At 43.4% G+C, this 27,417-nt stretch overlaps 13 non-coding genes across 13 annotated transcripts; 3 read left to right on the forward strand and 10 right to left on the reverse strand.

Annotated features, from left to right (window-relative positions):
• Window positions 1–1,861: 1,861 nt before the first annotated feature.
• trnad-guc (transfer RNA aspartic acid (anticodon GUC)) lies at window positions 1,862–1,933 on the forward strand. The gene has a single exon. It is a non-coding gene; the product is annotated as a tRNA-Asp (tRNA).
• A 664-nt stretch (window positions 1,934–2,597) lies between these two features.
• On the forward strand, window positions 2,598–2,670 carry trnav-cac (transfer RNA valine (anticodon CAC)). The gene has a single exon. It is a non-coding gene; the product is annotated as a tRNA-Val (tRNA).
• Window positions 2,671–2,979: 309 nt separating this feature from the next.
• On the reverse strand, window positions 2,980–3,050 carry trnag-gcc (transfer RNA glycine (anticodon GCC)). The gene has a single exon. It is a non-coding gene; the product is annotated as a tRNA-Gly (tRNA).
• A 9,025-nt stretch (window positions 3,051–12,075) lies between these two features.
• Window positions 12,076–12,146, forward strand: trnag-gcc (transfer RNA glycine (anticodon GCC)). Its single transcript has one exon. It is a non-coding gene; the product is annotated as a tRNA-Gly (tRNA).
• A 339-nt stretch (window positions 12,147–12,485) lies between these two features.
• trnav-cac (transfer RNA valine (anticodon CAC)) lies at window positions 12,486–12,558 on the reverse strand. The gene has a single exon. It is a non-coding gene; the product is annotated as a tRNA-Val (tRNA).
• A 419-nt stretch (window positions 12,559–12,977) lies between these two features.
• Window positions 12,978–13,049, reverse strand: trnag-ucc (transfer RNA glycine (anticodon UCC)). Its single transcript has one exon. It is a non-coding gene; the product is annotated as a tRNA-Gly (tRNA).
• Window positions 13,050–13,509: 460 nt separating this feature from the next.
• On the reverse strand, window positions 13,510–13,581 carry trnad-guc (transfer RNA aspartic acid (anticodon GUC)). Its single transcript has one exon. It is a non-coding gene; the product is annotated as a tRNA-Asp (tRNA).
• A 188-nt stretch (window positions 13,582–13,769) lies between these two features.
• trnad-guc (transfer RNA aspartic acid (anticodon GUC)) lies at window positions 13,770–13,841 on the reverse strand. The gene has a single exon. It is a non-coding gene; the product is annotated as a tRNA-Asp (tRNA).
• A 7,341-nt stretch (window positions 13,842–21,182) lies between these two features.
• trnad-guc (transfer RNA aspartic acid (anticodon GUC)) lies at window positions 21,183–21,254 on the reverse strand. Its single transcript has one exon. It is a non-coding gene; the product is annotated as a tRNA-Asp (tRNA).
• A 1,565-nt stretch (window positions 21,255–22,819) lies between these two features.
• On the reverse strand, window positions 22,820–22,890 carry trnag-gcc (transfer RNA glycine (anticodon GCC)). Its single transcript has one exon. It is a non-coding gene; the product is annotated as a tRNA-Gly (tRNA).
• A 2,397-nt stretch (window positions 22,891–25,287) lies between these two features.
• On the reverse strand, window positions 25,288–25,358 carry trnag-gcc (transfer RNA glycine (anticodon GCC)). Its single transcript has one exon. It is a non-coding gene; the product is annotated as a tRNA-Gly (tRNA).
• Window positions 25,359–26,157: 799 nt separating this feature from the next.
• Window positions 26,158–26,228, reverse strand: trnag-gcc (transfer RNA glycine (anticodon GCC)). Its single transcript has one exon. It is a non-coding gene; the product is annotated as a tRNA-Gly (tRNA).
• Window positions 26,229–26,717: 489 nt separating this feature from the next.
• On the reverse strand, window positions 26,718–26,789 carry trnad-guc (transfer RNA aspartic acid (anticodon GUC)). Its single transcript has one exon. It is a non-coding gene; the product is annotated as a tRNA-Asp (tRNA).
• Window positions 26,790–27,417: the final 628 nt, after the last annotated feature.

The raw sequence follows: 27,417 nt of genomic DNA on the forward strand, positions 1-27,417 counted from the left end.
GTGGCACTCGTTCACCATCTCCTCTGTCATCCTCCCTCTACCTGCTAGCATAAAGGAAGTTTGGGCTTGGCTGGGACTGGTGGTAGAAGAGACCGAGGTGGGCTGGTTCATGGTGGCTGCAACTTCAACCTGACAAAAGTTTCCAGATCTTTACAATAGGCCTGTATTCATATCTAAACAATTACTTAAATTTATTAGCCTATTCTTAATAATTCGTTATTAGCCATATCTACTGCTTTGGTACTAGCCGTGGATGAAGATGGGAGCACGGGAGATGGAGGACTACAAGCTAAACGGTCAAACATTGGCATTTCTGCAGATTTATTTTTGCCCAACAGATGTTTTAATAAATTGCTCGTCTTTACGCCCCTCTCTTAAAGACAGACACTGAGAGAAAGAGCGAGAGAGAGTATCTCTCAAGTCTCTCACATCTATGTGTACATCATTCTGACTGCAGATGAGACGAACCATTCCCGTGACGTCACCAGCTAACTTGCTGGAAGATGGCTGCACCCTAGTGGTGAAAGTTTCTAGCAAATCTAGGTGAATTTCAGGCTTGAATGCAGTGTCCTGTCTTGTCTGAGGTAAAATTAAAATGAACCAGAGTCATATTATCAAATGCTTCATCTCCACTTTAAGCTCACCAAGGAAAACATAAATCTCAGTTAAGCAAGTAGCAAGTTGTTTTTCCTTATACTCTGTTGGATACCCTTTTGACATTGTTGTGTCCAGCTTCTTCTGTTTAATAGTCACTTTTGAGTGAAAGTCAATGTTCTCCACTTGAAGGTACTTTCCTTTGGTTGACCACTCGGAAGTAACCAATATTCAGGTTTTCTGTCACAGTTTGGGACTCATGGAGCAAAACAGCTGCCTGGATAGCAAAAAGTACTGCCCCAACATGGCTGGTCCATGATTGGCGACCTGTTGATCACTGTGGGCCAAAACCACAGAGGTGGGTCACAAATGTGAGATCATTTAGAATAGATAAAAACATATGTGTGTATAAACACAACAGTATATTATTCGAACGGCAAAAATGCATGATTCATAGATTTTGTTACATTATAAATATGTAGCCTAATGATTATAATGTTGTGCAGTCTGTATTGATAGTTTTCCTACGGTGCAGCCGGGGGCATCGAGAGGCATATACAGGTCAGGCAGGCAGTCAGTCAGTCAGAAGTAAGAAAAGCTTCCTGAGATGGCCTCTAGAGGGCAGCTGTCGCTAAGAGATGAGCAACGGGAGACAGAGCCTCTTGTTGTGAAAACTAAAGTGAAACTTAACATTCCACAATTAGCTCCAAACTCGCCAAACGGGATTTGTAAACAGTAACCTGATAATGGTCTGCCCTATAAACTTAACGATAGGTAACGTTATTACCTTGTGGTATTTAAGTAACGTTAGTGGAATTATTGAATTGAATTTGAAGTGAACACGCGCTGGGCCTGTAAGCCCCACCCACCCACCCACCCCTCCCCCCTCTATGGACTTAGCTGGTTAAATATGTTTAAAAACATACACATCTTTAGTTTGGCCAACTTACAATCATTTGGTAACTGGTTACAGTTGTTTTTTCAAGCTTTTATTAAGTTATTATCATTATTATTATTATTTCATTTTTTGTTTAGTTTTTTTTTTAGAGCGAATGTGTTGGTTTTTTTTACAAATAGGGTACAGTACATAGTCAGTTGTATCAAACATTTTTCAAACAATAAACACAAAAACTTGTCTGGGACATTGGGAGAACTGTTGTATAGAGGTTATTGAGAAAAGAATATTGATAACAATTATATGAAAGTATGCATTTCAAAATGAATCTGTTGATGTCATGACACATCCCCTGGCAACCTCCTGCACCAATCCTCGTTAGTATAGTGGTGAGTATCCCCGCCTGTCACGCGGGAGACCGGGGTTCGATTCCCCGACGGGGAGGTACAACTTTTTCACAACTGCCACCATCTAAATTTCTTTTACACAATACAACCTCACAAATTCAACTGGTTAACAGGTTGCAACTGTCACTGTTAACACATAACATCCAAAACCATGAGAATGACCTTAAGTGAATTAAACTTTTTTATGTATGCATAAAGACATTTATGGGTTTGCTACAAGTCAAGCAACCTTAGGGACAAAGTGATATTCTCCTTTTTTTAGTTTTAAACTTCACAACACATTCTGTGATTTTGTTTGAGGCTGTAAAGTCAGCGTGAGGAAAACGTGTGTGAATGATCAAAAATACTTGACAAAGTAGATAGACGGAACTTAACATTTGAATGGTGTTTCCTCTATTCTCCTGTTGCAGGTGTGCTTCCTGCTAGTGGACGTTCAAGTCTATATCAATGCAGGGTTTTACACTCCACTTGTAGACTCCTGCTAATTGGTTTGGAACAGCCCTTAATATGGCGAACCCTCCATGTGAACGCACAAACGAAGGGGGAGTGGATAGGGTGAGGGGTTAGGGGCTGGTTTGGAATTGGGCCATAATCCCCTATTAGATGGCTAAAATCAAAACCAAAGGGCTCAGGTCACAAGGACACCGTCACACCTTCCCATGTTAGTATAAAGCTCTTGCTTCCGCTCAGCCACCCATCTGGTTTCCGTAGTGTAGTGGTTATCACGTTCGCCTCACACGCGAAAGGTCCCCGGTTCGAAACCGGGCGGAAACACTCTTTTTTTTCTTTACTTTAGGGTCTGGAGACTCTGTTTTCATGCTACCAATACCTTCAAATTCAACTTTTACATTCTGTAGGAAGCAAGTTTTAGAAGAAGGGTGTATAGCTAATGTTACCCTGCCAGCTGGTTAGCTTTGAGTAGCAGCTAAACTGAAGTTTAGATACAGTGGTGTTTAATGCCTAAATGTCTCAAAATACACTAAATACTAAAGTGAAAAAAATCTGTTGCTGCATCCTTCTAACTTTAGCTATCTTGGAAGGCTCGTGTATCACTACGCCACCCCACTGCCCAAAAAGGATTCTTGCATTGGCCGGGAATCGAACCCGGGCCTCCCGCGTGGCAGGCGAGAATTCTACCACTGAACCACCAATGCTGACATCCTCCTGAAATTCAATAGGGAGATTAAAAAGGGACCTGCCACAAAGAAAGAACATGAAAGTTGAGGAGAGAAGGATAGAGAAGAGCTTTATTTTAAAACAGCCTGTGCATTAAAACCAGAATGGGATGATGTAATTATAAATACATTTTTGAGAAATTTAAATAGCTCAACACCAGTCCATGCCTTTCCTAGTATTCATAGAAAAAATACACCAACATACTGGTATTAAAATGGTTAGGGTTAGATCACTAGTGTGACGGAGCTGAAATGCATGCTTGTATGGAGCCGGTGCAGACAGCAGCATTGATTAAAATGAGAGCATTTCTGTTCCGAGAGACTGACGACTAAAAAGTTGGCTCAGCACCAACTGGCTGATCAGATATTAGGACTGGAGAGAGAGAACCTGGACTCCCTGCTTATTGTCCTCGGGAATTTAAGGGAATTTAAAACACTAACTCCCAAAATACAAACAATTCATCAAATGCCCGACCAGGAAGGAGGAACACTGGATCACAGTCTGGGGACGGGGGGGGGACATGTCCCCCCTCTTTTCAAAATCCCGTTTGTGTCCCCCCCCACTTTTTTAACCGCAAAAATCATGCTTAATACGCTACTGTTTGGCCAGCCATCATATTCTGGCTGAGAATGTGAATTGAGCTGCTGATTGTAAGGCCCTGATAAGGCCCCCCCACAACTGGTCATCATAGCGACGCCGCATGAAATGCGACACACACAGCAACAATAGAGGATATCGAAGGGATGGTGTTCTTGATTCTCGGTATGTGGCTGTTAGTCACAGCAAGGAAACAGATGTTATTTCAGAAGAGGCTGAAGGCAGCGAGACAGCAGACTGCTCTCTGGCTGCTCAAGGCAACGCAAGAGGGTAAGCTAACCTGGTAGCTAACGTTAGCATATATGTCCTGTGTCGCGATGACGATTCTCTGACCAATCAGTAGTCTGCAGTGTTTTCACGTCACCTTTTGGTATCGCCTCAGCTCGCTTGGAACCTCGACGGAGGTGCTACCAAAAAAAGTACCAGGTACCAGGTAATATGGTACCTGGTACCTGGTACTTGCCCAATGGAAAACCAAAAAAGGCGAGTAGAGTCGGTTCGAGTGGAGCCGGTACCATGCGGTGGAAAAGCGCCATAATTCACCTGATTCCTGCATACAGGCAGAAATGAAAACTTTCTAAACTTCTTGTGCAGAGATCCAAGAAGTGGAGCAGTGAAACAGTGGAGAAACTGTGAGTGCCTGGACTGCACATACTGGGAATCTTTCACGACTGCCACCAACAGTTTGGATGAATATACAGATGCTGTGACATGATATATATCAGCTTCTATGAGGACAGCTGTATCCCAACTCGCACCAGGGTGAGATATAACAACAAGAAGCCCTGGTTCACAACCAAACTCAGTCAGCTATGCTTGGAAAAGGAGGAATTCAGGAGCGGAGACAGGGACAGTTTTAAACTGGCTAAGTACCTGTTTAGCAAGGCAGTGAGAGGCTAAACGACAGTACTCCAAGAAACTGGAACATCAGTTCTCAGCCAGTCACTCCTCAGCAGTCTGGAAGAGACTACAGCTACAAGACCAAATCTCCCCACTCCACCAATAATCTCTGACTGGCCAACGACCTGAATGAGTTCTATTGTAGATGTACAGAGAAGGTGGCAGTCCTGACTCCAATTCACATAACCAACCCCCCCCCCATCCGACTCAGACAGTCCCCCCCCACCCCCCACCCGACACTCTGCCTCTCTGTCTGTGAGAGAGATGTTAACAGGCTGTTCAAAAGACAGAACCCCCGCAAGGCAATTGGACCTGACTGTCTCCCCCTCAACACAAACACTGTGCAGACCAGCTGTCTCCAGTATTCACAGACATCTTCAACACCTCACTGGAAGTATGCAGAGTTCCTGCATGCTTCAAAACATCAACCATAATCCCAGTCCCCAGAAAGCCAAGGATCACAGGTCTTAACAACTACAGACCTGTCACCCTGACCTCTGTGGTAATGAAGACTTTTGAGCGCCTTGTGCTGACCCACCTCAAGACCATCACAGACCTCACTCTAGACCCACTGCAGTTCGCCTACAGAGCAAACAGGTCTGTAGAGGACGCAGTCAACATGGCCCTGCACTACATCCTCAAACAGCTGGGCCCCGTTTCACGTACATGACTAACTTAGTTAAACGGATACGTTTGTTGACAATTTGGCATAAGCCCAGAATTTTCCGTTTCCCGAAGCGAGATAACAATTTAGCCAGACTTGTTACCAGGGCAACAGAGCCTTAAGCCCAAACCTGCAAAAACCCAGGTTTAAGTTTGGACCAGGAGCAGGGATGGACAGAGAGATGACATGGGCCGAGTTCCAGCTCTCTGACTTCTATGAAGCAGAAAACTGAAGGTGGGGAAATGAAATGGGAAAGTAACACATATACACATAAAGACACAACACACACACATTCACACACTCACATCAGAATGTTTTCCACTAGGGAGTAGGGAGAGCCAGGGTGTCTACGCATGACATAATTTTTTGTTTTAACCTGCAATAAGCGATTTCAGACCCTGCAACCAATCCTGAAACGTGTGCTACATGGAGATTTCTGTGAGAAGTAATGATATAAACAAATAGCCACACACGCGGACCAGCTGTGTTGTTGTTTTCACCTCTTTCATAAAGCTTGCTGTCAAATTCGGCCAGAGTAATGGCGAATCGTTGAAGCAAGCAAGTAAACGTTTTCAACTAGTAAACTTGCTACCTGCCTCCTCACTAGGGTTGGGCGGTAATACGGTATCCCTGGGGTATTTGAAAATAACAACGGTGTCCGTTTCATTATCGTCACAAAAAATTCTGCTGTGCAATGTGCGCATATATATAATAAACGCCTTAAGAGTGTTTATCCAGCACCACTGTCTGTGTGGTTGAAGATGCTATGAAAGTGATGACAGAACTTTTTGTAAACAATGTAATGTGTCAAAAAAGACTAACTATTTAACTATTTAAAAAGATGGCGAGCGCAAGCGAGTTGTTTAATGTGCCCAGGACTAGTGATTCTCAACCTTTTTTATATCAAGGACCCCTAATTTAGTCCACATTAGAGCCACGGACCCCCATTTGATGAGATTTTGCCTCTTGGACCCAAAGCTGAGAAGATTTTAATTGCTAGATATGATTTTTTGTCCAGAATTCCATGACTATAATGCAGGTAGAGAGATAACAGTGAAACTATGATCAAAACAGTCATTCTCCCACATTCTCTAATTGTGTTAACTTCTTGTAAATTAAATAATGGTGAAGTTTAATTCACAACAATTCATCAGTTTGCTGAGGACCCCCTGGGACCCCCTCAAGGACCCCTGGTGGTCCCCGGACCCCACTCAGAGAACCACTGCCCTGGACAAGACATACACTAAACAACCCTGTTCTATTTCACACAGGCTTCGCCCTCTAACGGGGCTTTATTGGCTCAACCACTCATCTAGTCACCTCAGCGCACTGAAAATATGCACACATACGCTCAGCCAATCAGGATGAGCCTAGTCAACTCTGCGAGGCCTCACCCTATATAAGGCGAGCAGCTCATTACTCAGCATCCACTTTTCATCAGTACTCTGACAAACAATGTTGCCTTGGATGCCATTGATTGATAAAATACTGTCCAACATGCCCCAGTCTGGTCGCTGCTGTGGAATGCTTCGATTGCCTTGGCCTGAACAAGCTGCAGATGGGGTAGCTGACCTGGCGGAGTGCATTGACTGGTGGGCTCTGTCTTTTGTGCGGTGCCAGCAATAATGGAAGCACTTCCAGTGCTACCAGTGTCCTCCCGAGATCCAGCTCCGCTGCACCGACGGTGAGGCAGAATGTGGTGGCGGCTCTCCCGATCCCTGCCCCTCTGCCCCGGTCACAGATCCACTAGCATTGGCTTGCCCCCACCCGGATATGGTGGATGAACCCATCCCACAGACGCGGCCGATACAAGGCCGATTTTTGGCGCCCCCATGCTGGATGAAACTTGGAAGTGTGTGGAGGCATCGTGGCTTCTGTCTCCGGCTTCTCCGACTACACCAGAGTGAAAAGGAAATAGGACGTTTTGCGTCATGGCATCCTCCACTGGACGACATGCTGGCTGCCCACTTTTCACCTGGTTCTGCTGGCTGGTCGGGAAGCAGGAAGCCTGCTCCCCCTGCTAAAATTTTCTACCTGGCAGGCCCAGTCGGCAACGGCAGCAAACAACCTGTTGGGTGTGTTCCTGTCGCAGCTACCAACAAGCAAGACCACAAGAGTTGTATCTGGTGTCCCGCTTACTGGGACAGATGAACAACCTCACCAGACTGATGGCAAAGAGGGCCGAGGTTGTATATAAAAGCTTTATAGCCTCCACGCTTTATAGCCTCCACTCACAAATAGCGGAGCCACTTTGTTTTGACAGAATGGATGGACAGGATGCTTAGATTGGGTTATGCACTCCAGTTTCGTAGCATCCCACCTCGTTCACAGGAATGAGAGAGTCTGTCATGACCTTGCCAGAGGACGTGGACACCCTGTTCAGGGAAGTCCAGGAACTGTTACAGAAAGACGCTATTCCTGTAGTTCCTCAGCAGGACAGGAAAGTGGTCTGTACTCTGGATCTCCGCTCACTCAACGTGTACATCACACAGAGGACATTCCGAATTCCGAATGTGCACAGCAGACTGCCATTGGCTATTCCCTAGTCCCCCGTATCTTTTCCACTTGTGTGGATACAGCACTTCAATCGCTGTGCCGTCGGGAATACGGGTCTCTTTATATCTAGATGACCTAATCCTCATGGCCTGGTCCAAAGAATGGGCCATGTCTCACATGATCCAATTGGTGCAGGACCCTAGGACATTAGGCTTTGCGGTCAACTGGAAGAACAGCGTACCTCAACCGTGCCAGCAGACACTGTTTTTGGGCCTGCAGCTTGACTCGTCCAGCCTGAGAGCTTGTCTGTCAGAACTCAGACAGACAGCTATTGCGGAGTCAGTTCAATGGTGCAGCATGACAGGTTCATGACAGTACTTACTGTAATGCACCTTCTTGGTCTCTTCTCAGCAGCTCACCATTTGGTTCCAATGGTGCTGCACATGAGACGCCTGTAGAGGTGGTTTGCCAGACTGAGTTCGGACCCACGATGGCACAAACAACACCTGGTGACCATACCCCAAATAGCCAGAAGCGACCTGGACTACTGGCTACAAGGCAAGAAAATGCAGGAAATGGTGTGGGGACATTGATCCATTGACTAGCTCAATTGGTCTCTTTCCTCCAGCTCCTACTGAAGAGACTGGCGCTTTCTACCATTAAGGTTTATGCGTCAGCGATGAGGGGCTTGGAGAGAGGTCGGTTTTTGGCCACCCTCTCCTGAAACGTTAGGAGGGGGCTAGGAGGAAACACCCGGTGATGCATTCCGCTGCCCCCCAGTTGGAGTTGCCCGTGGTCCTCGAGGTCCTTTCAAGCCCACTGGGCAGACCTCTGATAAGTTGTTGTCAGTCAAGGTCACGTTGCTGCTTGCTTTGACTTCAGCTAAGAGGGTGTGTGATTTGTGTGCTCTTTTGGTCCACCCCAGCTGTATGCTGATACTTGGATACCTGAGTGGCGCCACAGACTCAGAGAATCCATCCTTGTGCCTAAGAACATTAGGAGTAAATTTAGGTCTCGGATGATTCAGCTGGATGCATTTTATCCCACTTCTCATGAAGGGGAGAGGATGGAGAGGTTGCATTGTTTATGTCCAGTAAATGCATTGGCATGTTATGTGGAATGTGCAGGTGCAAACAACAGTTGTTTGTGTGCTATGCACACAGGGTGGCTGGCAAGCCCCTGTGAAAATAGGGGCTGGCCCATTGGCTCTGCGACGGCATTTCTCAGGCGTATGCGTTGGAGGGAGCCTCCCACAGCCACACGTTCTATAAGGAGTGTGGCTGTGGTTGACACCCTGTCCATTTATCAGATTTTATCTGTTGGATGTGTCTGGGTCTCTCAGGGTCAGTGTTCAGGACAAGGAACTGGAACCCAAGACCTGTGAGTGAGAGACCTGTTGTGCTGAAGTCTTAACATACTGGGGCACTGTTGAGACCATCCCCGAGTCGTCCGGCGCTAGGTGACTCAAGTGCTAACACGTAGGAGTGTAGTGTTGGTCTGCCCCCCCTGGCTGACCAAGGTGTTTACAGTCAATTCAGGCTGGTGATACAGTATGTTGTTAACGTGTTGGTGCAGGGAAGGGATTGAAGTCATCAGACTTAGTCCCCTAAGCCAATAGAGCTCTGAATCTTAAAATTGTTTGGGAAATTGTCTGAAGAGTAGTCTGTGGCATTATAAGTAGAAGGCCTGAGGCATGTGCTATGGCCAGTTCACGATACAATGACAGCTCCATCACATTACTCATTTTCAGTGCGCTGAGGTGACTAGATGAGTGGTTGAGCAAATAAAGCCCCGTTAGAGGGCGAAGCCTGTGTGAAATAGAACAGGGTTGTTTAGTGTATGTCTTGTCCAAAGCAGTGGTTCTCCGAGTGGGGTCCGGGGACCACCAGGTGTCCTTGAGGGGGTTCCAAAAAATCATATCTAGCAATTAAAATATTCTCAGCTTTGGGTCCGAGAGACAAAAGGTTGAGAATCACTAGTCCAGAGCACATTAAGACAAATTCCTAGCAACCTCTTGGTGAAATGGCAGTAAATTATTGAACATTGAAATTCTTTAGGGAATTGTCTGAAGAGTAGTATGTGTCATTAAATAGAAGGCCTATGTGCTATGGCCAGTTCACAATACAATCATTCACAATTCACAATATTACTCACAATCAATAACGTAAGATTTCCCTCGAGAAGTCATTCTTCTACTTTAAGACCCAAAATCACCCCTCACGATGGGATAGTATGGGTAGATTATACCTTTTCTGAATCCTTACAGTCCTGTGAGTATTCCAGTTTTTGATGTTTGTGTCTGTGATGTTCCTAGATGTCACAGTGCTCAAATAAAGACTATAGTTTAGGCGAAAATTGTGGAAAAATGAATGTCATTGACACTTTGAAGAGCCCATGTGACCTCTTTATTTGTCAGACAGACTCACAAGTGGGCTTGAATGAAAGCTAAGAAGCTACCCTTTAAAATGATATCAAACATATTCTCATAAAACCTGACTAAAGGTCCTGAAAATGAGCCTAAATTAAGATATGTATCAGTGCCTGCAACCCAATTTATTGTAGGGGGTGGTTAACTTCATGAGCTGATTACTGTGACAAAGCTACCATTCAGCAATGGTTATCATACCAAAATATCATCTATGGACATGTACCTTTTCAAAATTTTTAACTAGATTTTGCCACCTTGAGTGGTACCGACAAGTGAAATTTTGGGCTTTGGCCCATGGACTAAAACTCACATGTGTTGTATTTGTAAAAAGTAACTTGATACTTTTTTTTTTTCCCGGACAATTCTAACACTGCTCAACACTCAGAGAGTTAACATGAGTGCAGTGCAGAGACTTCACTGCATATTCCAATAGTTGGGTTCCATTGGACTCAATGTAAAGACAAGTAATTAACCCTAAACAAAGTAAATTTTCAGCCTGTGGGAAACACAGAGGTACATTGTCAGGAGTTGGTATTTTTTTAATCCCAACTAGTTAATCTTTTGAATTATGCTTGGTTGATTAACTCGTTGAGTAGGCCTAAAGACAGGTGTAAAAACACTCATTTTCTATTTTCTATATCAAAAGCTGTTTTTTACATAACGATTAATTGATTAATTGGTCATTAAAGTGACTGACAATCGATTAAGGAAATGGATTAAAATTTGCATCCCTAATAGGGGTTTGATTTTGCACGGCCAGAGGCTGCTGTTCCCCTCTTGTTGTCATTCTTGGCATCCACCTTTGGATCAATCGGAGAGCAAAGATCATGGACAGAAATTTCCTGCATAACATGACTTTGGTGGGGAGTGTCTTTGGTGACCTTGATGGTGGCAGACTGTAGAGCTTGGACCTCCTCCAGAAATCTTGGAGTAGTCATGGACTCAGACTTAAATTTCAACAGCCACATTAAGACAATTACTAAGTCAGCCTACTATCACCTTAAGAATATATCAAGGATTAAAGGACTTATGTCTCAGCAGGATTTGGAAAAACTTGTCCATGCATTTATCTTCAGTAGACTCGACTACTGTAACGGTGTCTTTACAGGTCTCCCTAAAAAAATCAATCAGACAGCTGCAGCTGATTCAGAACGCTGCTGCTCGAATCCTCACTAAGACCAGGAAAGTGGATCACATCACTCCAGTTCTGAGGTCTTTACACTGGCTTCCTGTCTGTCAAAGAATTGATTTCAAAATACTACTGTTGGTTTATTAAGCACTGAATGGTTTAGGGCCAAAACACATTTCTGATCTTCTGCTACGTTATGAACCATCCAGACCTCTCAGGTCGTCTGGGACAGGTCTGCTTTCTGTCCCCAGAGTCAAAACTAAACATGGAGAAGCAGCGTTCAGCTTTTATGCTCCACATATCTGGAACAAACTCCCAGAAAACTGCAGGTCTGCTGCAACTCTCAGTTCTTTTAAATCAAGGCTGAAGACTTTTCTGTTTGCCGCTGCCTTTTATGACATCAAATAACTATTCATCTCTCACACTGCACTGTAACCTTTATTCTTGTATTTTACACCTGTCCTATTCTATTTTAGCCTATTTTTTTTGGGGGGGGGGGGGGGGGTTTATACTCTTAGCTCTTTAATGAACTTTATTTGAATTTTATCCTTTTCATTTTGTCTCGATGCTTTTAATGTTTTATGTAAAGCACTTTGAATTGCCCTGTTGCTGAAATGTGCTAAATAAATAAACTTGCCTTGCTTTGCCTGTCTGGACTGCACAAAATAGACAAAAAAAATTAAACAAATTCAATCCACTTGTCTTCATCTGTCTTTATCCTATCTTCCCAATCTCGTCTGATCTATCCATTTCATTTTTAAACTGCCCATGGAAAATTAGGGAATGTAGGCATTGGTGGTTCAGTGGTAGAATTCTCGCCTGCCACGCGGGAGGCCCGGGTTCGATTCCCGGCCAATGCAAGTAACACTTTTGGGCAATGGGGTGGCATAGTGAGCCTTCCAACATACAATATATTCAGCTTAAGCTATTGTAGAAACATGCAGCAATGTCCACAAGTACACATATAGTGTACTAGAAAAGAGATGGTACAAAAAGCGCTGCACTGTCCATAAATAAGGTGCTCTTGGAAACCAGGGAATTATGAAGAGAAATGCATCATGGCCTCTAGTACTTCCAGTACTAGAGGCCATGTAAAAAGGGCCATTCTCAAAAATAATACCAAGGCACACGTTTGCAGTGAAAAATATGAAAAAGTTATTATTATATTACACGCCTCAAAAAACAAAAAAAGAAATACATGTTTCCGCCCGGTTTCGAACCGGGGACCTTTCGCGTGTGAGGCGAACGTGATAACCACTACACTACGGAAACCTGAGTGGTGAGAGGGCAGGAGCAAGACAGTTAAGTAATGTGAACAGGGGGAGAGGGAAGATAAAAGCAATAGTTAAGGCCAAATTATACTTCTGTGTGTAATTTAACATACAGAGTCAGCTAGGCACTTGGCTGATTACATTCACCTTGCATCTCAGTTGTAAAATAGTCCCTGATTAAGGCTGTTTTATAATTATACATCTAAGTGTCGCCGTAGCATTTTAAGTCCAGTGGATTTTGTTTGCATTTTTTGTTGGACGTTCAGATGTATCAACAGATAAGGAATTATAATTCTCAGTCCCATCTTTGGCTGTCCACTGACAATTCAAAAGTTGTAGATGAGTCCTCAGGAATTATTCCTTTTTGTACCAGTGCCACCTACTGGCCCATTCAATATATATACAGCTATTAAAATCAGCTGCGTTGGCCGGGAATCGAACCCGGGTCAACTGCTTGGAAGGCAGCTATGCTAACCACTATACCACCAACGCTGGTTACACAGATGAAAAAGATAGTGCATGTTCGAAAAAGCTGCAAAGCTGCCCACAAAATGAATGCATAGTGAGCAGAAGTAGCCTTTAAGCCAGATCGAGGAAAGAGATGACCGATAACTCGGTCAAACCCTAACTCCCAGTATGTTATTTTATGTAATACTTTCATGTTATGCTGTTGTAGATGAGTCATCAGGATATAGTAATGTATATTAAAGGTCCCATATTCTACACTTTCCAGTGTTTTATTTTATGTCTTGAGGTCCATTCAAAGCTGTGTGTGTGGTGTCATGTACCAACTACACTCTCAACCCTCTGTTTTGATTGGCTGACTGTTTCAAGAGTGAAATGTGAGACACCACAGAGCCGGCAGCTGCAGACAGAGAGAGGCAGGGAAAACTCTCCAGTAACAGCTGCTGAATTTGTGAGGTTGTACTGTATAACTGAAAAAAAAAATTGCCTCCCCGTCGGGGAATCGAACCCCGGTCTCCCGCGTGACAGGCGGGGATACTCACCACTATACTAACGAGGACTGACGCAACAAGTTGCCTGAGAATGTTTCTTAATATCAACAAATGAGAGGAACAATGGTATTGACAGGCAGTAGACTTCCAGTTAAAGAATGATTTCTCTTATCATTACACCAAAAGTCTATATGAGGATATTCTGGTGTTTTGACTATGCCAGTCCATTTGACAATGATAAAGTGTGAAAAACAACCTCCCCGTCGGGGAATCGAACCCCGGTCTCCCGCGTGACAGGCGGGGATACTCACCACTATACTAACGAGGACTGGTGCCAGTGCCTCCTCAAGAACGGTTCATGAATTAAAACGCAGAGTTATCCTGTCAATGACAAAGAGACAGCACATAATGCAGAAATTGAAGTCAGAGATGAAGTTCAGGAGCTGAATACTACTACTGGGGAGGAGTCCAGTGATGGAAATGCTAATGATACTGCTGGAGCAAGTGGAGTCAAGTGAAGATGAAGCTACTGAAACAAGTACTAAACTGCCAAGCTGCTGGACTGAAGAACAAGGAATTTATTTCCTGGAGAAAAACCCATGGCTGGCGGCCAAAAATGGAAAGCTTGGATGTCACATTTGTAGTAGCATTGGACGGCTAGGACTTAACCATCACTTGAAGGGATCTCGTTTAGCACCAGAATGGGTGAATTCCACAGTATCAAGTAAAGCTGACCAGAGACAGGCCCAAGTTAGAGCAAACTGCAAAAAGATTTGGCAGCACAAAGAAAGCACTGGGCACAAGCAGGTGGAAGAAATAAGGAAGAAATCAAAAGCAGGCCTGCTGGAGTCCCATTTTCAGAAGCAGAATTCCGATAAAGAGGAGACCACCAACCGGATTTTCAGAACGGCCTACATGATTGGGAAAGGGCAGCATGCATTCTCTGATATGCCAGACTTTCTTGATCTTCAAACCCAAAATGGGATAAATCTAGGGAATGTCCTTCAATCAAGAAAAACGTGTGCGGATATATGTGAATTCATCGGAGTTGAGATGAGGAAAAAAAACGGTGAGGCACATCATTGAGAAAGATCTAAAAATCTCATCATCTCATTGATGAGTCAACAACAGTAAGCCACCAGACTGTTCTCATAGTTTGTCACCGAAGTGTTTTCAACGCATCATCACCAACAACGGTGTTTTTCGATCTCATCAAACTGGAGGATGCAAGTGCAAGAAGAACTCCGAAGAACCAGAGAGAGCTACATCTATGTGCAGAAGAACTGTCAGTCATTTTCTTGAAAGCTGGTCCAAAAGAAGACATCGGGAGTTCTCAAGCATTGTCTCAGAGGCAATAGAGAAGCTCAAGTTCAAGGGTGTTGTCCTTCACAGTGGACGTAAAGTTGATGTGGCCATCAACCATGAACAATTCTTCAGCAGCCTGGCAGACTCACTCCGCAAGAGGCTAATGACAACAGCAGCCTCCAACGTATCCAGTAGATCAGTGACCAGTGTGTCTGACTATGAAGACTTCATCTCTGTGTGCAAAATGGTCTACCCACAGAACTGGCCAGATGATTATGATGTTCTGTTTGGTGAGGCAGAAGTTGTGTCCATGTGCTGCAAGTTTCATCTCCCATCAAGGCAAATTATTGAAGGTTTCCAGGAGTACAAGGACAATGGAGGCCAGGAAATCCCAGAGGACTTCATGTCTTTTGCCGCTTTTCCACTGCATAGTACCGGCTCAACTCGCCTTGCCTCGACTCGCTTTTGGTAGTACCACTTTGGTTTTCCACTGCAGATAGTACCCCCTCAATGTGCCCCACCCCTCAAACTGGTCATCATAGCGACGCTGCAACACTGTGACGCTGCATGAAACGCGACACACAGCTACAATGGAGGATATCGAAGCGATGGTGTTCTTGATTCTCGGTATGTGGCTGTTAGTCACAGCAAGGAAACAGATTTTATTTCAGAAGAGGCTGAAGGCAGCGAGACAACAGACTGCTCTCTGGCTGCTCAAGGCGACGCAAGAGGGTAAGCTAGCCTGGTAGCTAACGTTAGCATATACGTCCCGTGTCGCGATGACGATTCTCTGACCAATCAGTGGTCTGCAGTGTTTTCACATCACCTTTTGGTATTGCCTCAGCTCGCTTGGAACCTTGACGGAGGTGCTACCAAAAAAAGTACCAGGTACTAGGTAATATGGTACCTGGTACCTGGTACTTGGCCAGTGGAAAACCAAAAAAGGCGAGTAGAGTTGAGTCGAGTCGAGCCGGTACCATGCAGTGGAAAAGCGCCAATTGAGCAGCATTCTGTTTCTCAACCGGAATGGGCCACCACTCCCCCAGTTCAGGCCACAGAGCTATGTCTGATCATGGCTTTTGAGTAGTAGAAGTGCAGACCATTTGGCATGTAGGAAAAAGGAATATTGAGAAAAAAGCCATCTGGTATCTGTTCTATGTAAGAAAAATCAACAATCAAAAAAAAGAAAGGATCACCCAGAAAAAGTGTGAGGAAAAGGGGAGGGCAGGGGAGATACAGTTAAGGTCAAAATTATTAGCCCACCTGTTTTTTTTTTCTTCTTCACTTTTTTCTATGTTGAATGCAGTGGAGAGGAGAGCGGGGAAGAGAGTACAGAAGACAGCATGGAAATGAGAGGAGACAGCATGCAGTGGAGAGGAGAGGTGACAGCATGCAGAAGAGAAGAGACAGCATGGAGAGGAAGAGACTAGAGGAGAGAATGAAGTGGAAAGAGCGGAGAAGAGGAGGAGCAGGAGAGGACACGGCATGCAGTGGAGAGGAGAGGAAGAGATAGAAGGAGAGGGAGAGGAGATAGCATGGAGATGAGAGGAGACAGCATGCAGACAGCATGGAGAGGAGAGGAGGAGATAGCAGGAGAGGAGATGAGACAGTAGGGGAGGAGAGGAGATGGCATGCAGTGGATAGAATAAAAGAGGAGGAGACAGCATGCAGTAGACATGAGGAGAGGAGACAGAATGCAGTTTCAACCACCCCATTTAAAAGGTAAATATGAATTTATTTGCTGTTAATATCAGAATTCCAATACAGGTGAATGGTTTAATAGATGAATAGCCTAAATGGTTTTTATTAACTATTGTTATCCCCTTGTCTGCCACATGTCTTTTACAGAGAGGAGAGCAGAACAGAGGAGACAGAATGCAGTGGAGAGGAGAGGAAACAATGGAGTGGAGAGGACAGCAGAGCAGAGCAGTGGAGAGGAGAACTGAGGAGACAGAATGCAGTGGAGAGTAGAGGAGAGCAGACCAGTGGAGAGTAGAGCAGAGCAGTGTAGAGGAGACAGCATGCAGTGTCAACCCTCTCTTTTTAAAAGGTAAATATACGTTTATTTCATGTTAATATCAGAATTCTAATACATATGAAGAGTTCATTTGGTAGCCCAAAAGTAGTTCATTACAGTTTTTTCTGAATGCTTAAACACTAACAGTGATTCTTGAAGCACTATCTCTGAAACCATTACAGTAACACTTGTAGCCAATGCATTTACCAAGTGTGCCAAACTGAATGCAAGTTCTCTGTTTTACACTCAGTTTGTAATTTTAGAACACACTTTTTGCAAAACTGTAAACACAACTCACTGCTTTACACTCAGTTTGCAATTTACACACTTCTAGCAACACTGTAAACTTATGGCGAGATAGCCTATTTTTTTCTGTTCTGTTCTGTTTCTAGCACAAATGTTTTTGTTTTCTTCTACTGCGCTTTTGTTGTTTGAGGAGTGTTACGGTAGAACATTTTGAGAAAAAAAAAAAATACTTTTTCCCGTTATTTGTATTGATAGTGTGTTATGTTCGGAATACACATCCATACTTTACACATTTGGATACCTGTGTGTATGTGTGTTTACTACATGTATGACAAACTTTATTACAAACTGCTATGCCCTGCACACAGAAAAAGCAAAAGCCACAAGTGTTTTTCATTTATACAATAAGAGTTTGAAGAGTTTTGCAAGAATTGTTTGCTTTTGCAAGAGATGTATAATGTTTTGCTGGTTTGGTGTAAGGTTTTGTGGTTAGTGTGTAGAGTTTTGCAAAAATAGCCAATAGTTTCAACGAGAGTGCCTAAGCAATCAGAAAAAACTGTAATATTAACTATTATTTCTCATTGTCTGTCATTTGTCTTTTTCAGAGAGGAGGGGGGGGGTGCAGGTCGGAAAAGTCACTCTCAGAAACAGAAATCTCTGAACACGCCGTCCCCCTCCGCAGCAATTGGCCAGATGTAAAGAGGTGTGAAGGGGGTGTGAAGGGGTTGGGAATGGAGGGAGCTGCAAATTTCTGCATGCAGCTTCTCCTCAGAACAACTTCCTGTAAGCTGCTGTCTCGACCACGCTTTCAGCTCCTGGAGGCAGACAGCACAGGCTGGAGTGTTTATCTAGTGTTTCCCTGAGAATTTTATCTTACAGCGGCGGCACGGTCCGGGGGAAAACACTATAGCAGTTACTATAGGACTGAGTTATTATAGAAACACTGTAAGCAGTTATAGGAAATGACTGAATGATATTAGAAATGGCAGCACGGTGCGATTTGTAGAGAAAACAGAGGGGGGATATTATTGGAATGCATTTTTGCCTGGTGTTGTTACACAAGGAGGTACGAAAATGAAAAATACAAGTGCAAACTGTTATCATACAAGTATTATTGTTTCCCTAAAGAATTCTACACATATATGTCCATATATGTCATATATGAGACATACACAGAGAGAGAGAGAGAGACAGAGACAGAGAGAGAGAGATTCTGAGTAGGAGAATCCCGTGGGAGTTTTTTTTAATGATTTATATTTTATTAGCTTTTTCAGAACAATAACCACCACAACATTCATATTTGACACCAGTTGTAACTGTCTTAGAGACATGTTTCATTGAGATTTTTATTTTATATGTTTCTGTCATAAATTCATGATTGAGTTCATACAGTCATTAACAATGATTAAAAATGTATTATAAATATGATGTTAAAAGGGTAACATTGATAAAAAAATGTGTCTAAAATATACCACCTTAAAACACTGTTTGGTTAAAATTTAGTGCACTTTATGTAAAGTTTATTTAATGTAGAGTGTAACGGGTCACATGACCAGAGTTTAGTTAAGGGCAAGACCATGGCATTATGGGTCAGAACCAGCATGACTGCAGAGAAAAGACATGCGGCCCAACTAACCCTATTCTGCACGTGGTCCAAGAGGCGCACACGGTAATAGTCTTTCATTTGTTTTATATTTGTGTATAGTGTTTGTTGATGTGCCTTTACATGGACAATGTGATATGTTTTCAGTAATTTTATTTGATATCAGCACATTTCTGTTGTGCTAATGTCTTTGGGCCTGTATATCAATGGACACTAACTTGAGAGATTTTAAAATGACAGAGATGTATATTTTGAACCTTTTATATCTTTTATTTTCTTGTAGTTTTCACAGTGTCTGCTGACGAAAGAGAGAGAGATAAAATAAAACTTCAGAAGACATCTGTATGATGCGTGGCCATTATTTCATTGGACCAGTGTAGCTATACCAGTGGTAAAGAAATGTAAGCTAATAACAATAAAAACAAATATAGACATACACACACATATACATACATACAGTATCTAATTATAAATAAATAAAAAAAAGACAAGGAAAGACAAGGGAAAGTGGTGCGGAACCAGTGGACTATGTTACATTACAGTTACAGACAGCAATGGATAGGAGTCACAGCATTATTGGGTATACTGATCTCATGACAGAATACAAAACAAAACTCATCAGATATTGCTGCCACTTCAGGTGGTAACATTCCACTATGTTAAGCAACCTAAATGATAGGCTTTCTAAGGCAGCCAGTTTACCCAACTGGGTGAAAGCATGTGTACACTTACAGAGTCAGCTGAGGTGAGTGTGATATAGCTATGTGGAAAAGAGAAGGATAATATCAAAGAGGGAATTTGTGCGACATTTTCTTTTGAGCAGTGTGTCTGTGTGCTTCTCTCTCTCTGCGGTGCCGTGCGTAATGGTTGTGTGTAAAAATACAGTGGCTGCTTTGGCTTTTTTTTTGGCAATTACTACTATTATTGAATTATTATAGAAATGGTATTGCTGCAATTATTATAGAAATTACTGAATTATTCTAGTAACGATATAGTTATTATAGAAATGATTGAATGATCATAGAAACGTTAGGGGGCAGTTATTATAGAAATGATTGAATGAGGCAGCAGTGTGTCTATGTGCTTCTCTCTCTGTCCGCCACCACAAGTTGCTATTTGTCACTTTGATCATGACTGTTCTCTAGGCAGAAATACATTTTATAAAAAAACAAAAAAAACCAAAAAAACAAACAAATCTGGCGCATTTTCAGCAGCGGCACCTAGAAACATTTAATCTACAGCCTACCAAGTGAAACCATTTCGGCCCAAAATTATTTTGAACATAGTATTTTCAGCATGGCATGTCATGATCTTACCGTGGCGGCCGGCCACAGCAGAATATATACAGTAGCCTATATGCGAAATTACTGGGTTTACGTGACAAGCTCAACAAAGCCAAAAAACAAGCTGCAAAAGCCAAGGAGAGTGGAGCTGCAGGGGGAGAGTGGAGCCGCAGGGGGAGAGATAAAGGGAACGTCGACTTTGAACGTCTATATCTCCTCAGAAGCTCCGATGGATGAGGTGGCGCACCCTCCGAAAAATGGCCCCTTGGTGTGCCTGCAAGGGTTCCTGAAAAGCGTCCATTTGGGCAACCCAAAAATGAATGGAGGTGAATGGCAAGTGGACAGTCACTTCCCTAAGGCAGGGAAGAAAGGTGTGTGTGTGTGTGTGTGTGTGTGCGCGTGTGTGCGCGGTGAGTTTACAAGCAGTTCTGTGTGATCAATCAGTCCATTATGGCTCACAATAGATAGTGATGCCATGCGCAATAGCTGTGCGTAAAAATACAGTGGCTGCTTTGGCTTTTTGACTCCGCTTTGGAGTTTACAAGCAGCAGGTGAGATAAGTCTCTGGTACGACAGAGAGCAATTTACAATTTATACATTCCCATTTGGCAGACGTACACCTGAGATTTTAATACAACACAAGCAAAGATCTATTCAGGAGAGAACAATGAGAGTACGTGCCACAAAGCTAAGTTCTAGTCCGACAGGACATAGGTGCCAAGAGGCAGTGCATAGAGGAAGCCAGACTGGTTAGGATCATACAGGTTGTTCTCAGAAAGGAATTCAGAGACTTGATTAAAGACTGTGCGCTCAAGTATCTTGGAAAGGAAGATGAGGAGTGAAACCGGCCTGCAATTTTCAACCTGAGATGGGTTGAGTGTAGGTTTCTTTAGCAGCGGGGTAACCCGAGCTTGCTTAAAAGCAGTGGGGAACACACCCATTGTAAGTGAGGAGTTGATGATATGTGTGACTGCAGGGATAAGTGTGGGCAAGATGGCCTGGAGGAGGTTGGAGGGTATGAGGTCCAACGGACAGGTAGTGGGACGAGAGTCAAGCAGAAGCTTAGAGACTTGCTCCTCTGTAAGATGGGAAAATGAGAGGAGTGAGGCCCTGTTAGCTAGCAGTGGTAGAATGAGCTGGTCAGGCTCAGAGAACTGATTACTATGAGAATTAAGAAGGCATTTGTATAACAATGAGTAAGTGTGAAAAACGTTCCTCCCCGTCGGGGAATCGAACCCCGGTCTCCCGCGTGACAGGCGGGGATACTCTCCACTATACTAACGAGGACTGGTGCCAAAAAGTCCACTAAAGTTCACTAGCGCACAGATGTAAACAGTCACAAAATGGCGTGTGGCAGATAAGCTTGTTTTATTCTCTGTTCTGAAAGTCTTTCAGACATGTTCTGAAGGTCAGAGGGAGCTTCTGTTTGGGGGTGGGCGATGCAGTTCGAAAATGTGAATCCACAAAACAGAAACTTTGATCAGGAAGGTTCTCTGCAAAAATAGGCTACATTCGACCAACTTTTCATTTCGTGGCACTTGTGCCGATATTGTGGCGGTGCGGCACAAATCTATGACATGGGACACAAGCGTGGCGCCATTTCGTTTGAACAGACAACCGGAAGCACACGCTTTCACTTCTGACCTATGACTTGTTCCTGTTTACTACCCTGGTTCTCTTTTTGACAGACAGCCTGCAGCACCTCCTACATATTGTAATGTTCTGAAAAACCATGAAGGTTCAGGGCTTTCAGAAGTTTGTTTCGGGTGGTTCTCAAACACTTCTGACAAAGCATATCCAAGCCTATCGTATGGCCTCAGACCAACAGTCAACAGCTCGATATCTGGAGTACAGACGCATGCTTTCACAGTAATGTGTCCTGGGTTACACCATCTGGAGTTAACAAAGATGACTAGACCTCCTCCTTTCTACTTACTGCTTTGTTTCTCCTTGTCCACCTGCACTAGCACGAAGCCAGCCTGTTTGACCAAACAGTCCGGTATATTCCCATTCAGCCATGTCTCCGTGAAACAACACACTGCACTCCCGGTACAGGCACTGGTTGCTAGGGCTGCAAGCTCATCCGTCTTGTTGGCCAGCGATCTGACCACCGATGGAAGCAAGGTTTGAATCTCCTATTCCTCTCCTGCTTATTCCTCACCCTCAAACCGGCCCTCGTCCCAACAATGTCTCCTTAGCTCCACTGGTATTTCTGCCAGCAGAGCTGCTGCTTTAGCCTGAAATGCAAGGAGCACTTCTCATGTATAGGCAAGCATTGACTCTCCTGTCTGCTGGCCGGCTAAAACTTTACAGATAAATCACATACTGGCACTAAGCATAGTAGAGCTAGAATGTTGTAAAACATTTTAAGTTCAGTAGTGCAAAGTAATTCAAAGGTAGTGCAAAAAAACAGCAAAAAAAGTAGCAAAAATATAGGGAAACAAATTTGGAACAGTAGAGAAAAGGTGGAAGCTGCTGTAATGGCTGCCGCCCAAGTCAACGGCGCCACTGCTACTGTAGTGAGAAAGAGCTTCAAGACTTTGGCCTCCTGGTGACTTCAGACTAGTTGGAGTCTGACAAGATTTTGTCAAACACAGTTTGATGCTAGTTTAGATTAGGCGTTCTTGTGTTGTGTCCAAGACTTTGTACAAGAAAAAGGAGAGGTATCCAAATAATGAAGGAAGAAAAGTCACTTTAAAACAACTAAAGCTGCAAGGAAGAATGAAGGATGGAGTAAAGAAGGAAATAGGATAATTAAAAAGGGAACTGACTGACAAAGCTTGAACCTGAGCCTTCCAGTTGAAGGACGGTCCCTCGTATCACTACGCCACCCCACTGTCCAAAAGGAACTTTGCATTGGCCGGGAATCGAACCCGGGCCTCCCGCGTGGCAGGCGAGAATTCTACCACTGAACCACCAATGCACAGAACATTAACTTTGACCACGTGTGTAAAGGGCAATTTTTAGTACAGCGATTTCCGATCGTTGCCACAGGTGATGATCACATTTTATGTTCGGTCGCAACGACATGTTTATAGTTCAAGCGATGGCCGATTTGTTATCGTTGCGATGGCCATTGCTTCCATCACTGAGACTTAAATTGGATTGCACTTTGACCACACAAAGCACTTGCCAATGTGTTGTGAGCGCTATCCGCTGTTCATTTTTTAGACCAGACATGACCAATCAAGGCTTCCCCTGTGATCTTACTAGTTTATGATAAGACTATCAGACCCTGAATAAATGAAAGCTACCTTGTTTTAGATAACTTGCCTTCAAGAACACTGCGATCATCAACTGCTGGTTTATTGGAGGTTCCCAGCAACAGCCGAAAGAAAATTGGGGATGCAGCCTTTGTCAATTACGCCCCAAAGCTCTGGAACACACTACCTATAGATATCAGGGAAGCCAGCTCGCTAAATATTTTTAAAAGAAAGCTAAAAACTTATCTCTTCACTTTAGCCTTTAACTAGCTACGACTTTCCTGATACAGGCCTTAAACTTTTTTTTTTTTTACATTTTGCTTCGCACTTATGCACTGCTGCACTTCTTTTAAAATGTTGTATTTTACTTCATTTTATGCATTCTATGTACTCTATTTCTTAACTTTATTTTTTATCATTATTCAGTGGGTTTTATTTTCCATCTTATGTTATGCTCATTCTATGTCTATTTTCATGCATGTAATTTCTTTGTTGTAAAGCACTTTGAGCTGCATTTCTTGTATGAAAGGTGCTATACAAATAAAGTTTATTATAATTATTAACAGTAGATAACAGTAGTGTACTCAGTGATGATTTCTATCATATTTCTATACGAGTGAGGACATCACCAGAAGACATAAAGGCTGTGAAGTTTTTAACTAGGTAACTTGAAAGAACTCCTGAGTTACTTTTAATAAAGACTTAGTAAAGAAACTAGGGTAACCAGTCATTTTACAGGTCCCTAACAACGTATGAACTATTCCTAATTAGACAGTAACAAATAAAACTATTACACAGTAACATGGTTGCGTTATTTGTAAATAATAATACAACAACATATTTGTGTTCATGTGTATTTACATAGTACCGGACATGTAATATGAAGCCGGTCTATTTTCTACAATTCAATAGTAATTCCTATGTATTTAACATGGTACCGGACCTGTAAAGTGAAGCGAGTGTAATTGGACAATAAATCATGTTTATACTTTTTATGAGCATCAGTGTCCAAAATCAAAGTCGAGTGATGATGGAATGTTGGTGACGTTGTAGCGATGTCCATTGGGCGATCATAAATTGCTGTACTATAATCTGCCCTTAGTGGAGAGGTAGGATAGAATGCAGGATGCACAAGCATAGAGCACAAGCTAGGGAGTTTATTATGTTTTTTATGTAATGATGGAGAAGATCCTGTAGTGAGAAAGATAGCAACAGCAGCCATGATAACAATAAAGCTGCAAGGAAGAATGGAAGGATAGAGTAAAGGAAATAAGGAAATAGGATAATTAACAAGACTAGGTCAAAACCTAGTATATGGCTGGACCGTGTATGAGTGTGCCACGTGCCACGGCTGACCAATGGTGTAACTAACTCCGCTGTAGACTGCTAATACAGAATAATTGTCCATACATCCATACTGATCTCCGTTCCAGCGCGTCCCGTCTCCTCTCTCCGCCACTGTCGTCTCCACCGTGCCCATGGCCTGCATTGATCCTCCCGATCCAAGCAGCAGGCGTTCTAGTACCCATTGGTGCCGAAAACGCTGTTTTCGGGTCCCCCCCCACCGAAATCTCGGCCGGATCACCGGGAACAAATCGGCGCCCAGCTATCGGCACTGGCCGGAACCATGGCCCTGGGAAACTTCGGGAAGGTTGGAAATAAGCCCTCGGCGTGATGAAACCTCCATGCTTGTTTGTGTCTCTCTCCGCCGACAGAACAGAGGGCTTGAGGTGGACTGAGCTTGCGCATCGAAATAAACGGTGATATGATGTAATTGTATAGGTTCTACTTTAGCTTCAGCTTACATGCATGATATTGGTCTGCCTGCTGGCTGTGTGGGAGAAACGGGCTCCCGATCTCAGCGGAGATACAAGATGGCGGAGAAAACAAAACTTAAATTTCTGGCTCTGTGATCCTATGATGTGCCACGTGCCACGGCCGACCAATGGTGTAACTTGATCACTCAGTCACTCAGTCAGTGACAGACATTCGCGTTTGTAGGGCTGGCCCCGCTGTTGCGGTCCAGCCAAAAAGAGCATTGACTGACAAAGCTGAGCCTTCCAGTTGAAGGACGGTCCCTCGAATCACTATGCCACCCCACTGTCCAAAAGGAACTTTGCATTGGCCGGGAATCGAACCCGGGCCTCCCGCGTGGCAGGCGAGAATTCTACCACTGAACCACCAATGCACAGAACATTAATTTTGACCACGTGTGTAAAGGGCAATTTTTAGTACAGCAATTTCTGATTGTTGCCACAGGCAACTGGCATCACATTTTATGTTCGGTCGCAACGACATGTTTATAGTTCGAGCGATGGCCGATTTGTTATCGTTGTGATGGCCATTGCTTCCATCACTGAGACTTAAATTGGATTGCACTTTGACCACACAAAGCACTTGCCAATGTGTTGAGCGCTATCTGCTGTTCATTTTTTAGACCAGACATGACCAATCAAGGCTTCCCCTGTGATCTTACTAGTTTATGATAAAAGACTATCAGACCCTGAATAAATGAAAGCTACCTTGTTTTAGAGAACAGTAGATAACAGTAGTGTACTCAGTGATGATTTCTATCGTATTTCTATATGAGTGAGGACATCACCAGAAGACATAAAGGCTGTGAAGTTTTTAACTAGGTAACTTGAAAGAACTCCTGAGTTACTTTTAATAAAGACTTAGTAAAGAAACTAGGGTAACCAGTCATTTTACAGGTCCCTAACAACGTATGAACTATTCCTAATTAGACAGTAACAAATAAAACTATTACACAGTAACGTGGTTGCGTTATTTGTAAATAATTATACAACAACATATTTGTGTTCATGTGTATTTACATAGTACCGGACATGTAATATAAGGCGGGTGTAATTGGACAATAAATCATGTTTATACTTTTTATGAGCGTCAGCATCCAAAATCAAAGTTGAGTGATTATGGAATGTTGGTGACATCGTAGCTACGCCACCCCACTGCCCAAAAAGGAAACTTGCATTGGCCGGGAATCGAACCCGGGCCTCCCGCGTGGCAGGCGAGAATTCTACCACTGAACCACCAATGCCTACATCCCCCCTCTTACCATCGGAGGATCAAAAGGAAACGGAAGGAGAGACATGTGGTGAGAGAATTTATTTAGTCTATTTTGTCTATATTGTGAAGAGTCCAAGACAAGGCATCTGTTGGACATGAGTAAGTGTGAAAAATGTATGCAGACATCTTCTAACCACAGGGAACAAAAAGGGAACTAACAGATCAAAGAAGACCAGAAAGAAAGGTAGAATGGGAAAAGACCTCTATTTTTACAGTAAAAGGTCTGTACATTTACGTAAAATAGGAAAGAGGGAAGAACATGGAAGAGGGTTTGGATGGTTTGATGGTTGCAAGGAAAAAGAATACTCCCTCTTTAACAAAGAAGGAAACATGAGCTAAGAAATAAGAATTACTGAGGGTGACAAGGACAGATGATAAAAGGTGGACAAAGATTTTTTTGCCTATCACAGAGTACAAGAGAAGGCATTTGTATAACAATGAGCAAGTATAAAAAATGAACCTCCCCGTCGGGGAATCGAACCCCGGTCTCCCGCGTGACAGGCGGGGATACTCACCACTATACTAACGAGGACTGGTGCCAGGTACTTCCCCGGGAGTCATTTTGTGTGTCATTGAAAACTGTAGGGCTAAAAGGTATTACCTGTTCAATGATTATTATTGGTTGTCAACTATGTGAAAAAAAAAATACAATATTTGCCTCCATCTCCTACATACTTGTAAGGATGGAATCTTCCCGAGATTCCTCATTGTATATGTATGTAGGGTAGATTCATTTCAGTCATCCAGGTAGTAAGATGTCCAATAACTAGGAACAAAATCCACTGGATTTAAAATGAAGAGTTGAGGACGATTTGCCACTAATCTGAGAGGCTTCTTTAGTTCTACTTAGAGCTGGGAAATTCCCCGGCACTTAACCTCTATGGGTGATTCACACCATTAATTAACATGAGAGTTGTTGAGGTCACATGACAGTCATGTGTGACTGGAGGTGTGAATTGGTGTGAAACTGCCAGGGAAAGATATTGAAACCCGGCATTGTTCCTATGGTGACGCCCCTCCGGGTTGTGAATGGCAATAAGCTTGGTGAACTGCCGAGATAAAGCCGTTATGAACAGCGTTGTTTGTAGTGGACAGGTGATGTCGCAGTCCTCCTGACAAGCATGTCAAAAAGATTTCAAAGACAGTAAAAACTGTCTTGA

This window comes from Centroberyx affinis, unplaced genomic scaffold (genome assembly GCF_046629955.1).
Source record: "Centroberyx affinis isolate AG114_WGS23_722 - 3 ecotype Tasmania unplaced genomic scaffold, CSIRO-AGI_Caff_v1 ptg002918l_1, whole genome shotgun sequence".
In the NCBI taxonomy this organism is placed as follows: Eukaryota; Metazoa; Chordata; class Actinopteri; order Beryciformes; family Berycidae; genus Centroberyx; species Centroberyx affinis.